The sequence below is a fragment of the Phyllobates terribilis genome, unplaced genomic scaffold (genome assembly GCF_046119375.1).
Source record: "Phyllobates terribilis strain yellow unplaced genomic scaffold, ASM4611937v1 Scaffold_3__8_contigs__length_932513732, whole genome shotgun sequence".
Classification (NCBI taxonomy): Eukaryota; Metazoa; Chordata; class Amphibia; order Anura; family Dendrobatidae; genus Phyllobates; species Phyllobates terribilis.
The window spans coordinates 463,260,314-463,275,696 of NW_027362763.1; positions in this window are offsets into that span (position 1 = coordinate 463,260,314).

Consider the following 15,383-nt stretch of genomic DNA (forward strand, 5'->3'; position numbering starts at 1 on the left):
TGACACACGATACATATAAATGTTATAGACTGACATTACACTTCATAGAATTGACACACACAGAGGTTACACACGCGATACATGTAAATGTTACAGACAATACACGCTGTACATAGAAGTGTTACACACAGACAAGCATTACACACTATACATATAGATGATACACAGACGGATATTGCACACACGATATATATAAATATTACACACACAGATGTTACACACGATATACAGTACAGACCAAAAGTTTGGACACACCTTCTCATTTAAAGATTTTTCTGTATTTTCATGACTGAAAATTGTACATTCACACTGAAGGCATCAAAACTATGAATTAACACATGTGGAATTATATACTTAACAAAAAAGTGTGAAACAACTGAAAATATGTCTTATATTCTAGATTCTTGAAAGTAGCCACCTTTTGCTTTGATGACTGCTTTGCACACTCTTGGCATTCTCTTGATGAGCTTCAAGAGGTAGTCACCGGAAATGGTTTTCACTTCACAGGTGTGCCCTGTCAGGTTTAATAAGTGGGATTTCTTGCCTTATAAATGGGGTTGGGACCATCAGTTGTGTTGTGCAGAAGTCAGATGGATACACTGCTGATAGTCCTACTGAATAGACTGTTAGAATTTGTATTATGGCAAGAACCAAGCAGCTAAGTAAAGAAAAACGAGTGGCCATCATTACTTTAAGAAATGAAGGTCAGTCAGTCCGAAAAATTGGGCAAACTTTGAAAGTGTCCCCAAGTGCAGTTGCAAAAACCATCAAGCACTACAAAGAAACTGGCTCACATGAGGACCGCCCCAGGAAAGGAAGACCAAGAGTCACCTCTGCTTCTGAGGATAAGTTTATCCGAGTCACCAGCCTCAGAAATCGCAGGTTAACAGCAGCTCAGATTAGAGACCAGGTCAATGCCACACAGAGTTCTAGCAGCAGACACATCTCTTCAACAATTGTTAAGAGGAGACTTTGTGCAGCAGGCCTTCATGGTAAAATAGCTGCTAAGAAACCACTGCTAAGGACAGGCAACAAGCAGAAGATACAAGTTTGGGCTAAAGAACACAAGGAATGGACATTAGACCAGTGGAAATCTGTGCTTTGGTCTGATGAGTCCAAATTTGAGATCTTTGGTTCCAACCACCGTGTCTTTGTGCGACGCAGAAAAGGTGAATGGATGGACTCTACATGCCTGGTTCCCATCGTGAAGCCTGGAGGAGGAGGTGTGATGGTGTGGGGGTGCTTTGCTGGTGACACTGTTGGGGATTTATTCAAAATTGAAGGCATACTGAGCCAGCATGGCTACCACAGCATCTTGCAGCGGCATGCTATTCCATCCGGTTTGCGTTTAGTTGGACCATCATTTATTTTTCAACAGGACAATGACCACAAACACACCTCCAGGCTGTGTAAGGGCTATTTGACCAAGAAGGAGAGTGATGGGGTGCTCCGCCAGATGACCTGGCCTCCACAGTCACCAGACCTGAACCCAATCGAGATGGTTTGGGGTGAGCTGGACCGCAGAGTGAAGGCAAAAGGGCCAACAAGTGCTAAGCATCTCTGGGAACTCCTTCAAGATTGTTGGAAGACCATTTCCGATGACTACCTCTTGAAGCTCATCAAGATAATGCCAAGAGTGTGCAAAGCAGTCATCAAAGCAAAAGGTGGCAACTTTGAAGAACCTAGAATATAAGACATATTTTCAGTTGTTTCACACTTTTTTGTTAAGTATATAATTTCACATGTGTTAATTCATAGTTTTGATGCCTTCAGTATGAATGTACAATTTTCAAAGTCATGAAAATACAGAAAAATCTTTAAATGAGAAGGTGTGTCCAAACTTTTGGTCTGAACTGTATATATAAATTTTAGCCACATATAAATGTTACACACAGACGGATATTACTCACACAATATATATAAATGTTAAACACGGACATTACGCAAACGATCTATATAAATTTTACACACAGACTGATATTACACAAACAATACATATGAATGTTAAACACTGATATTACACACGCGATACATATAAATGTTACACACTCACAGATATTACACACACAAAACATATATATGATACACGGACGGATATTACACACATGATATACAGTCATGGCCGAAAATGTTGGCACCCTTGAAATTGTTTCAGAAAATGAAGTATTTCTCCCAATAATATTGCAATTACACATGTTTTCTTACATATTTGTTTATTTCCTTTGTGTGTATTGGAAAAACACAAAAAAAACTGAGAAAAGAAGGCAAGTTGGACATAATTTCACACTAAACCCAAAAAATGGGCTGGACAAAATTGTCGGCACCTTTCCAAAATTGTGAGTAAACAACTTTGTTTCAAGCAAGTGATGCTCGGTCAAACTCACCTGTGGCAAGTAACAGGTGTGGGCAATATGAACGTTACACTTGAAACCAGATAAAAAGGGGAGAAGTTGACTGAATCTTTGCATTGTGTGTCTGTTTGTGCCTCACTAAGCATGAAGACTTGAAAGAGAAGAGAACTGTCTGAGGACTTGAGAACCAAAATTGTTGAACAAAATCAATAATCTCAAGGTTGCAAGTCCATCTCCAGATATCTTGATGTTCCTTTGTCCACAGTGCGCAACATAATCAAGAAGCTTACAACCCATGCACTGTAGCTAATCTCCCCGAATGTGGACGACAGAGAAAAATTAATGAATGGTTGCAACACAGGATTGTCTGGATGGTGGATAAGCAGCCCCAATCAAGTTCCAAAGAAATTCAAGCTGTCCTGCAGACTCAGGGTGCATCAGTGTCAGTGCGAACTATCTGTCGATATTCTGAATGAAATGCTATGACAGGAGACCCAGGAGGACCCCACTGCTTACACAGAGTCATGAAAAGCTAGACTGCGATTTCCCAAAATGTACGTGAGTAACCTAAAATCCTTCCGGGAAAGCATCTTTGTGGGCAGATGAGGCCAAGATAGAGCTTTTTGGTAAAGTACATCATTCTACTGTTTACCAAAAATGGAATGAGGTCTACAAAGAAAAGCAGCCCTTGCGTGCAGTCAAATATGGTGGAGGTTCAAAGATGGTTTGGGATTATTTTGCTGCCTCTGGCACTGGGTGCTTTGTGTTCAAGGCATCATAATATCTGAAGATTACCAACTGATTTTGCGTGGTAATGTAGTGCCCAGTGTCAGAAAGCTCGGTTTGCGTCCTAGGTCATGGGTCTTCCAGGAGGAGAATAACCCCAAACATGCTTCAAGAAGCACCTAGAAATGGATGGAAACAAAGCGCTGGAGAGTTCTGAAGTGGCAGCAATGAGTCCGGATCTAAATCCCATTGATCACCTGTGGAGAGATCTTAGAATTGCTGTTGGGAGAAGGCACCCTTCAAATATGAGAGACCTGGAGCACTTTACAAAAGAAGAGTTGTCCAAAATCCCAGTTGAGAGGTGTAAGAAACTTCTTGATGGTTATAGGAAGCGACTGATTGCGGTTATTTATTCCAAAGGGTGTGCAACCAAATATTAAATTGAAATTGCCAACAATTTTGACCGGCCCATTTTTGAGATTTTGTGTGAAATTATGTCCAATTTGCCTTTTTTTCTCTTTTTTTTTTTTTTTCCAATACACTCACAAGAAATAAACATGTGTAGAAGAAAAGATGTGTAATTGCAATAATTTTCTGGGAGAAATACTTCATTTTCTGGAACAATTTCAAGGGTGTAAACACTTTCGGCCATGACTGTATATAAATGTTACACACACGGACATTAAACACACGATACATATAAATGTTACACACAGACGGACATTACACACGCGATACATATAGATAATACACAGGCGGACATTACATGCACGATCTATATAAATGTTGTGGTTTTTTTTTCACTTTTTCATTTTTGCGAATCAATTTGTGAAGCACCTGAGGGTTCCAAGTGCTCACTATGCATCTAGATAGGTGCCTTGGGGGGTCTAGTTTCCAAAATGGGGTCACTTGTGGGGGAGCTCCAATGTTTGGGCACACAGGGGCTCTCCAAACGCAACATGGCGTCCGCTAACAATTTGAGCCGATTTTCCATTCAATTCGTTAGCGGACACCATGTCGCGTTTGGAGAGCCCGTGATGTGCCTAAACAGTGGAGCGTCCCCATTTTGGAAACTATACCCCTCAAGGATTTTATTAAGGTGTATAGTGAACATTTTGAACCCAGAGGTACGGCACAGAATTTGTTTACATTAGGTCATCATATTGAATAAGTTGTCATTATTCTTGAGCGCAAGTGCTCGCTACTTGAGTTTGCATCGGGTACTCAGGTATGCACCATGTACAGCGTGTGCTCGAGTGACATGCTCGAGTCCCTGCTCCGCATGTTTCACGGTTATTAGACACCCCAAAAAAAACATGCGGGGATCGCTCGTGCATGGCAGGCAATCCCGTAAAGTTTTTTTGGCCGCGAAGCATATGGGGCAGAGACTCGAGCATGTCACTCAAATACCCACGATACTCAATGCATACCAGAGCACCCGATGCAAACTCAAGTAGCGAGCACTTGCTCTCAACACTAGTCGCCATATCGTCATCTTTTTTTCTTACTTTTGAAATAAATCTCAACCCCAGCCCTAACCCTAGCACAACCCTAACCCTAGCACAACCCTAGCCCTAGCACAACCCTAACCCCAGCACAACCCTAGCCCCAGCACAACCCTAGCCCCAGCACAACCCTAGCCCCAGCACAACCCTAGCCCCAAACCCAGCCCTAACCCTAGCCCAATCCTAAGAGTTTATTTTTGATGCCGTTCCTTGTGCGGTATAAGTGATTAGACGACTTTATTCTTCAGGTCGGTGTGATTACAGCAATGCCAGAATCATATGGGGTTTTTATGACTGACAGCTGTCACACACTAAAAGACGCATTTTTTGTAAAATCTAGTTTTTGTATCGCCATATTTTGAGAGCTATAATTTTTCCAGATTTTGGCAGACAGTCATGTGACGGCTCATTTTTTGCGGGATGACTTGACGTTGTTATTGGTGCCATTTTCAGGCACGTGACATTTTTTGATCGCTTTCTATTCCGATTTTTGGGAGGCAGAATAAACAAAAAACAACAATTTAGGAATTGTTTTTTTTTTGTTTTTTTTTTAATTCTGTTCCGCGTGTGGTAAAATTGATGAGGTAGCTTTATTCTTCGGGTCAGTACGTTTACAGCGGTAACACATTTGTATCATTTTTCTATGTTTTGGCGCTTATACACAATAAAAGCTATTTTATAGAAAAAAATATTTTTTAGCATCGCTTTATTCTGAGAGCTATAACTTTTTTATTTTTCGGCTGATGGAGCTGTATGGTGGCTTGTTTTTTGCGGGACGAGATGACGTTTTCAGCGGTACCATTTTTATTTATATGCGTCTTTTTGATCGCGTGTTATTCCACTTTTTGTTTGGCGGTATGGTGATAAAGCATTGTTTTTTGCTTCGGTTTTTTTTTTACCGTGTTCACTGAAGGGGTTAACTAGTGGGACAGTTTTATAGGTCAGGTTGTTCCGGACGCGGCGATACCAATTATGTGTACTTTTATTGTTTTTTTTTTTTTTTCTTATAATAATATTTATTGATGGGTACATTATATTTTTATTTTTGGTGGATTATTTTTTTTATTTTTTTTTTATATTTTTGCAATTTTTTTTTTTTTTTTTTTTTCTCCACTTTCAGACAGTTTTTACACTTTATTACTTTGTCCCACTCTGGGACTTTCACTTTTTTTTCTCTGATCGCCTGCATGGCACAGGAATGCAGCACCATCCCTATGCCATGCAGGCTGTCAGCGGTGCACAGTGTGAAGATTGTTTGGAGATGCACTGCGCATGTCCAAACAATCTTCCTGCTGTCTGGTGACCCGGATGTTGTCATGACGACATCGGGTCGTCATGGCAACACCCGGGAAGCCTTTGCAGACTGCGTTGGAAGCCGGAAGAGGAGGTGAGTATCGGCGATCACCTCCCCTTGCCCCCGCAATGCCGCGATCGACTTCGATCGCAGCATCGCAGGGGTTAATGTGCTGGGAGCGGTGCAGGACCGCTCCCTGCACATAGTACCGGGTGTCAGCTGTGACAATCAGCTGACACCCGGCGGCGATCGCGCCCGCACAGCCTGTGTGCGCGCGCGATCGCGATGACGTAGTAATACGGGTCTGGCTCTTAAGTCCCAGGGCACAGACGCGTATTAGTACGTCAGATGTTATTAAGGGGTTAAGGCATTTTTATAACTTACTGCAAAGTCAAAAGTTTACATACACTAACGTTACTATGCCTTTAAACAATTCTGGACTGCCCATATGATGACGTCATGTGTTTGGAAGCTTCTGTTTTTTTGGCAACATCTGAGTTAATTAGAGACACACCTGTGGATTTATTTTATTGCACACCTGAAACACACTGCTTCTTTGTGTAGCATCAAGGGGAAATCTAAAGAAATCAGCCAAGATATCAGGAAAAGAATTGTGGACTTGCACAAGTCTGGCTCATCCTTGGGTACAATTTCAAGATACCTGAAGTTGCCTCCTTCATGTGTACAAACAATTATACGCAAGTACAAACAAGATGGGAATGTCCAGCCATCATACCGCTCAGGAAGGAGACGGGTTCTGTGTCATAGAGGACCGTGCTTTGGTCCGACGTGCATCTGAACCCAAGGACTAAAGCAAAAGACCTTGTGAAGATGATGGCGGAAGCTGGTAAGATTGTGTCAATAACCACAGTGAAACGAGTACTGTATCAACATGGACCAAAAGGCCACTCTGTCAGGAAGAAGCCATTACTCCAAAAGAAACATAAAAAAGCCAGATTAATGTTTGCAAATGCACACAGGAACAAAGACCTTAATTTTTGGAGACATGTCCTGTGGTCTGATTAAACTAAATTGAACTTTTTGGGCATAATGACCATCGTTATGTTTGGAGGAAAAAGGGAGAAGCTTGGAAGCCTAAGAACACCATCCCAACTGTGAAATACGGGGATGGCAGCATCATGTTGTGGGGTTGTTTTGCTGCAGGAGGGACTGGTGCACTTCACAAAACAGATGGCATCATGAAAAAAGATTATGTCGCAATACTGGAGCAACATCTCAAGACATCAGCCAGGAAGTTAAAGCTTGGGCGGAAATGGGTCTTCCAAATGCACAATGACCCGAAGCATACTGCCAAAATGGCAACAAAGTGGCTTAAGTCAATGTTTTGGAGTGGCCATCACAAAGCCCTGATCTCAGTCCTATTGAAAATGTATGGGAAAGCTGAAAAGGCAGGTGCGAGCAAGGTGACCTACAAACCTAGATCAGTTACACCAGTTTTGTCAGGAGGAATGGTCCCAAATTCCGACCAACTATTGTGAGAAGTTTGTGGAAGGAAATCCCAAACGTTTGACCCAAGTCAATCAGTTTAAGGGCAATGGTACCAAATACTAATTAAATGTATGTAAACTTTTGACTTTGCAGTAAGTAATAAAAATACCTTAAAACATTATCTCTATCATTATTCTGGCATTTGGCAAATATTAAAAATTATGGTAATCCTAATTGACCTAAAACGGGAAAGGTTTATTCTGATTTCATGTCAGATATTGAGAAAAACATGCATGTGTCTTTTTATATAGTGTACAGTGGGTACGGAAAGTATTCAGACCCCTTTAAATTTTTCATTCTTTGTTTCATTGCAGCCATTCGGTAAATTCTAAAAAGTTCAGAAATGTAGAATTTTTGCAAATTTATTAAAAAAAACAAGACTGAAATATCACATAGTCCTAAGTATTCATACCCTTTGCACAGTGTTGAGTAGAAGCACCGTTTTGAGCTAGTACAGCCATGAGTCTTGTTGGGAATGATGCGACAAGTTTTTCACACCTGGATTTGGGGATCCTCTGCTATTCTTCCTTGCAGATCCTCTCCAGTTTCGTCAGGTTAGATGGTGAACATTGGTGGACAGCCATTTTCAGGTCTCTCCTGAGATACTCAATTGGGTTTAGGTCAGGGCTCTGGCTGGGCCAGTCAAGAATGGTCACAGAGTTGTTCTGAAGCCACTTTTAGCTGTGTGCTTAGGGTCATTGTCTTGTTGGAAGGTGAACCTTCTGCCAAGTCTGAGGCCGAGAGCACTCTAGAAGAGGTTTTCATCCAGGATATCTCTGTACTTGGCCGCATTCATGTTTCCTTCAATTGCAACCAGTCGTCCTGTCCCTGCAGCTGAAAAACACCCCCATAGCATGATGCTGCCACCACTATGTTTCACTGTTGGGATTGTATTGGGCAGGTGATGAGCATGCCTGGTTTTCTCCACACATACCGCTTAGAATTATCACCAAAAAGTTCTATCTTTGTCTCATCAGACCAGAGAATCTTATTTCTCATAGTTTGGGAGTCATTCATGTGTTTTTGAGCAAACTCTATGAGGGCTTTCATATGTCTTGCACTGAGGAGAGTCTTCCGTCGGGCCACTCTGCCATAAAGGCCTGACTGGTGGAGGGCTGCAGTGATAGTTGACTTTGTGGAACTTTCTCCCATCTCCCTACTGCATCTCTGGTGCTCAGTCACAGTGATCTTGGGGTTCTTCTTTACCTCTCTCACCAAGGCTCTTCTCCCACGATTGCTCAGATTGGCTGGACAGCCAGGTCTAGGAAGACTTCTGGTGGTCCCAAACTTCTTCCATTTAAGGATTATGGAGGCCACTGTGCTCTTAGGAACCTTGAGTAATGCAGAAATTCTTTTATAACCTTGGCCAGATCTGTGCCTTGCCACAATTTTGTCTCTGAGCTCCTTGGGCAGTTCTTTTGAGCTCATGATTCTCATTTGGTCTGACATGCACTGTGAGCTGTGAGGTCTTAAATAGACAGGTGTGTACCTTTCCAAATCAAGTCCTATCAGTTTAATTAAACACGACTGGACTCCAATGAAGGAGTAGAACCATTTCAAGGAGGATCACAAGGAAATGGACAGCATGTGACTTAAATATGAGTGGCTGAGTAAAGGGTCTGAATACTTATGACCATGTGATATTTCAGTTTTTCTTTTTTAATACATTTTCAAAAATTTCTACATTTCTGTTTTTTTCAGTCAAGATGGGGTGCAGAGTGTACTTTAATGAGAAAAAAATGAACTTTTTAGAATTTACCAAATGGCTGCAATGAAACAAAGAGTGAAAAATTTAAAGGGGTCTGAATACTTTCCGTACCCACTATATGTAAACTTCTGGTTTCAACTGTAGATGTTACACATAGACTGATATTACTCACGTGATACATATAAATGTTACACACATGGACATTACACACACGATACATATAAATGTTACCCATAGACCGGTATTACACGCGCGATATATATAAATGTTATACAGACGGACATTACACACATGATATATATAAATGTTACACACACAGGCGTTACACATGCAATACATATGCACTACATGTGTGTTTAACATGAACATGACGTACAGAAATAACACAGATGATACACACGCATATTATATAAACATATGAGGACATGCATACTGACCCCCTGGAGACACAGCCATTCTCACTTAATTTTTTTTGTTTTTCCTGCCTCGCCTTTGTAGCATCGGCGTCTCTGCCCCCTGACAGGCAGAGACGCCGTCCCCCTTACCGCTGCGCTCCTGGCCCGGCGTCTTCTGTCTCTCCTGCTGCTGCCGGCGCGCAGCTTCCCGAGCACTGTGCTTAGGGCGCGCACTCCCTCCCTCTTGGGGCTGTGCTCGCCGTCCTAAGGAGTCCCCGGCCAATGGCCGGAGGACTTCTCATATAAAAGGCACCTCCTCCAAAATTGAGGTGTCCGTGCAAGGTTGTAGCTCTGTTTACTTACTCTGCTTCAGCCCTCAGGTCCCGCTGCCAGCATGACTACCAGTCTAGCCCGCCAGCCTGACTACCAGTCCAGCCCGCCAGCCTGACTACCAGTCCAGCCCGCCAGCCTGACTATCAGTCCAGCCCGCCAGCCTGACTACCAGTCCGCCAGCCTGACTACCAGTCCGCCAGCCTGACTACCAGTCCAGCCCGACAGTCTGCTCACAGCCCAGCCCGTCAGTCTGTCTATGGGCCTGGCCAGTCTGCTTATCCGGAGTCTTTACCTGCCGTGCCTACCTGCCCGTCTACCTGCCTGCCGTGCTCATCTGCTGTACCGGTCAGTCCCTGCCTTCTGACCCGTGGGAGTCACCTGCTCTCATACAAGGACTGGCCCAGAGTAGCACCTGGTCCCTCTGCTCGGTCCTTCCCTGGTTCACGGAGTCGACTGAGCCGCCATGCGACCTTGGTCAGTCCGAGTTGATGCCTAGTTACGCCCCTCTGGTCCCTCCTTGCACCGCAGCATAGAGGTTCCACCACCCGGATCCGTAACAGCCTTCCAATAGCTCTAATTTTTTTTCCTTCCACATAGATGTATGAGGGCTTGTTTTTGCGGTACAGGTTGTATTTTTCAAAGACACCATTCATTTTACTGTAGATTGTACCCAAAAATGGGGGGCGGAAATCTTAGTGTGGTGAAATAAAGAAAAAAATGTTGTTTTACGAGTTTTCTATTTACAGTGGATTAAAATGATCTGGTAACTTTATTCTACAGGTCAGTATGGTGATGCCAAGCTCCTATACGTTTTATTGCTTTACTGCTTAAAAATTTTTGCAAAAAAATTTGCACTTATTTTCAAATCCATAGCCTTTTTTTTACTTTTTGGTCGATAGTCTTGAATGAGGGCTTGTATTTTGCAGTACAAGCTGTAGTTTCTCTTGGTACCATTTTTGGTTCATATGACTTTCTGATCTGATTCTTTAATTATTTTTTAAGTGATGTAACAAAAGAAAAACACATTTTGCCATTTTGTTTTCAGTTTCAGCATTCTCCATATGGCATAAATAGTTGTAAATTTGGTTGTATAACCAGAATGGACCCCATTATAGGTCAGTGCATCAGAAGAATACACAGCATCCTGGCTTCTTGCATCTGCATATCTTAACCTGTTTCTTTAAAATAATTCATATTACTCTGCATGGGGGGGGGGGGGGTAAAAAATGTGAATGAATAGGCCATGGTGCAGCAATAAAAAAAGCAAAGATCATTAAAATAAACCTGAATATGTGAACCGAACCTGTAGGCTTCTGTGCCATTTATTTCTGATCTCACCATTTGTAGGAGAAATCCACAGTAACAACGCCCTCTTGTGGTTTCCTGGAAGAATATCTTGTGTTAATGACATTTTATGTTGTTAGACACACTTATGGATTTTGTGTCTATTGCTTATAGTTATCTGCTATCAGAATACAGTTAGACATTATAGTTGGGCTTCCCAAATATCCTGATAGAGAAGATGATAATCGGTGAACAAGTGTTTATGGGAACCCTCGTTACCATTTACTTGCCCATGTAAAGATGCCAGCAGTCACCCAAGAAACTAGCAAAACCCTCGTTAACCAAGTGACTTAATTTGCATGCTGGGAATAAAAATAATATGGGCAGCATATATTCCCATATAAATAAGGGACATGAAACCGATAAAGTACTACATATGGGTACAGAATGATCATATTAGTGATCCTTTTGTCCCCCAAATTGCTCTTCTGCTTATGTAAACAGTCTAGTAAACAATTGTGGCACCCCAGGGGTCTGGTTACCACAGTAATAGCAATATTACGTCTGAGAGCAGGTGGGAGGTCTCCTGGTCAGGAACCCTAAGCATGCAACACTTCCTGCCCAGTCCTGGGAGGGGAAGAACTTCCCCTATATAAACTGGGGCTGAGGCGGGGTTAGGAGAGAAGAAGAGGAGTCCCAGACAGAGACACAGTCTGGTCTGGAGTGGAGCAGATACAGGGAGAGCAAGATCAGGAGCTATGTGGGAGCAGTGATAAAAGGGGTCAGAGACTGGAAGCTATAGAGCTCGTCCTGACTGAAGAGATCTCACCGGACACGGAGTCCGAGGCAGTGGGGACTGATCCATACCCAGCAGCAGAAACCGACCGGCAGGGGATTTCAGGTCCTCTGGCCAAGAAACCCGAAGGCACGGTCACACGCAAGGGACCAGCACCGCCGTTGTGGAGCGGAGGCTACCAGAAGGCCCCGAGTCACCGGCCATACGAGTGAGCACCACACGGTACACTCAGGGACGTGGGCTACTTTTACCCGCTTCTAGCAAGGTAGCCAGGGAGAGTACAATAAGTCGGGGAGGCCTACAACTCCGCCTGGCCGGGGGAGATCCTATCTGCTCACAGACTGACCAGGCCCCGATCGCTAGCCAGTACTCCCGGGAGGGTCTACCTTTGCCACCAGTAAAGACCCTGAACTACACCGCACCGTCTCTGAGTGGTTCCTGGTGCCTGCGTGCAATTCTGCTATCCCCATCATCCACGTCCGCTGCCCTGAGGCCATACCCCTCCCGTTGGGGGTTATACTATCCACGCTGCACAACTGTACCACCGGCCTCAGCGGTCTGCCCTGCAGCGGCGGCTTCATAACCGCATTCAACGGGTGACGTAGTCGAACACTATAACATCTTCTACTAAATTCTGCCACTTGGTTTGACACCCTGGGCACGGACCGGATCGTCGCCACGAGGACTACTACCCCTATCAGATCCGGCTCCGGGTAGTCCCCGCGTGCGCAACGCTACACAACAGGGGCCCAGGGGGCGCGTCAACTTTGGCGTAGTCGGCAGGATTCCGTGCCCGCAACCACCCGGTACTGCGTGCCTGAAAAAAAAAAAAAAAAAACTGTTAAACTTACCTGTGGTGAGGATTCCCGCCATCCGTGGAGTTTTCCCGCCATCCGACGCCATCTTCTGCCTTCTTCCCGCCATCCGTGGAGTTTTCCCCCCATTGGACGCCATCTTGAGGACGCCGCGCGGGAAGAAGAGGGGCGTGGTCTCCGAAAGCGCGCGAGAACTGAAGCTCCGCCTCACGTCCGGACGTTGCGTAAGGTCCTGGAAGGAGCCCAGCAGACGCCGACGTCACAGGAGCGCGACGGAAGGTCCTCAACCCTGACGATCGACTGCGGAGCCGCGGCCTACGGAAGAGGATCATCGCAAGGTAGGCCACGGTCCACTAGGGGGGAGGAGGATGTCGGATACAGAGGAGAGCTTCACAGCCACCGCCAGCGCCACCGCTGCTGCGGTCATGCCTTTCACTATGCCCTATATCCCGGGGGCAGCCTGGCTACCCCAGTACTCAGGGGAGTCACATACCCTAAATGACTTCAGAGAAAGGCTGGATAGCCTCTTCCAGGTGTACCCCCTCACAGAGGAGCAAAAAGAGAGCATCCTGGTGGCTCAATTAACAGGGGCAGCCCAAAGGGAGGTAAAGTCCTGGCCACTCGGGAGGAGGAGGACTGTCGCAGAGATACTAGCCCGGCTGAAGGACACCTTTGATACCCGTACCTCAGCCGAGATCAAGCTTAGATTCTACGGGTGCAAGCAGCGAGCACATGAGAATATAAGGGACTTTGCACTAACTACAAGAGGCCCTGAGAGCCATTAAGCAGGCCGACCCTGACGGCGTGGGAAACGAAGACAAGCTGTTGACTGAACAATTTATAGAGGGTCTACATTGCAATGCCCACCGAACCCAGTTGCGGGCAATGGCCTTACAGGACCCTCATCTGGACTTTGCACAGTTCAAGGACAGAGCCATCCGGGTGCTCCGAGAACCGGCACCAGGTGGCGCTGTGACCCACAGACGCCCTACTACCACTTACCACCAGGAGACGGCGCCCTTGTCGGCAGGGCCTGTGGGAGCTGATGCGCAGGCTTTAAACAATGACCCGGCTACAGACCTGCACCATCAGGTCCAAGAGCTAACTAAAAGCGTTGCTGCGCTAACCCGAACTGTGCAGTCTTTACAGGTTTCTACTCCAGGGAAGATCCAGCTGGCATCCGGACCGGAGGACATCCCGTGGCGCCGACCAAGGAGGACCCCACCGGCCAGAGGAAAACCCAGCGACCGATACAACAAGGACGGACAACCCATCTGCCGCCGCTGCAATCAACCCGGACATATGGCAAGGTACTGTCCTTTAAACTGGCACAACCTGGGGGTAGAGGGCCAACCCCTAGGAATAAGATCACCAGGCCCATCGAACTGGCGTGACAAATACGTGGGAGGACGTCCAGTCTTGCCTGTGGTACTGGATGGCATTCCTATGAGTGCCCTACTGGACACCGGGTCACAGGTCACCACCATCCCGTACGTGCTCTTCAAGCAGTACTGGAATGACTCGGATATAACCCGCTACCCTGACGACGACTTGAGTATCATCGCCAGCAATGGTCAGCCCGTGCCACAGATCGGATTTAAAGAGATGACCATTAAAATCGGTAAAGTCGAACTGGCAGCACAGGGACTGATCATTGTGGACATTGACAAGCGCGAGAGTCACCCAAAGATAACTCTAGGAACTAATGTGATTGAAAATTGTCTTGCAGAGGTGATTCTCATTTTACAGCAGGTTGCCAAGAACGCCAGTTCCGGCCAGCAGCGAGTGCTCCAAAAAGAGATCCGGGCACTGATGCGACGGCAACAGGTGGAACTCTCCGGTGGTGAGATTGGTAGCGTGAGAATGTGTGACCCTTTCCCTATTGCCATGCCCCCGAAAAGTGAAATGATGATTTGGTGCCGGGCAGCTATTGGTCTGAGAGGTAGAGATTACCAGGCAATGGTGGAACCAGTCTACTCAGACAGTAGGCCCACCATTTTGACAGCACGGGGGGTGGTCGATGTACGCCATGGGAGGGTGCCCGTTCGCATCATAAATATCGGGGAGAGAGAAGTACACCTGCCCCGGTATGCCACGCTAGCCAAATTGTTCACCATAAACCAGAATTCTGTACAGGCCGTGGAACCCTTGCCTCCATCTCAACCAGAGGAAGGTAACGGCTCTAAGCAACAAATGGAGGACTGGTGTCAGCAACTACATTTGGGTACTGACTCCACTCCCTCACACCAGAAACAGGGAGTCTATCGGGTGGTTCAAGAGTACGAGAGAGTGTTTAGTAAACACCCGTTAGACTTCGGGCGAGTAAAGGAGGTAGAACACCACATCCCCACGGGAGACCATCCTCCCATAAAGGAGAGATACCGACCCGTACCCCCTGCACACTACCAACACGCCAAGGGGATGCTTAGAGACATGAAGGAGGCTGGGGTAATCAGGGATAGCTGTAGTCCCTGGGCAGCTCCACTAGTCTTGGTTAAAAAAAAAGACAACACCATGAGAATGTGTGTAGACTACCGGAAAATCAACCGTATCACACACAAAGATGCGTACCCCTTACCAAGGATAGAGGAGTCTTTGGCTGCTTTAAAATCTGCTAACTTCTTCTCCACTTTGGATCTCACTAGCGGGTACTGGCAGGTTCCTGTA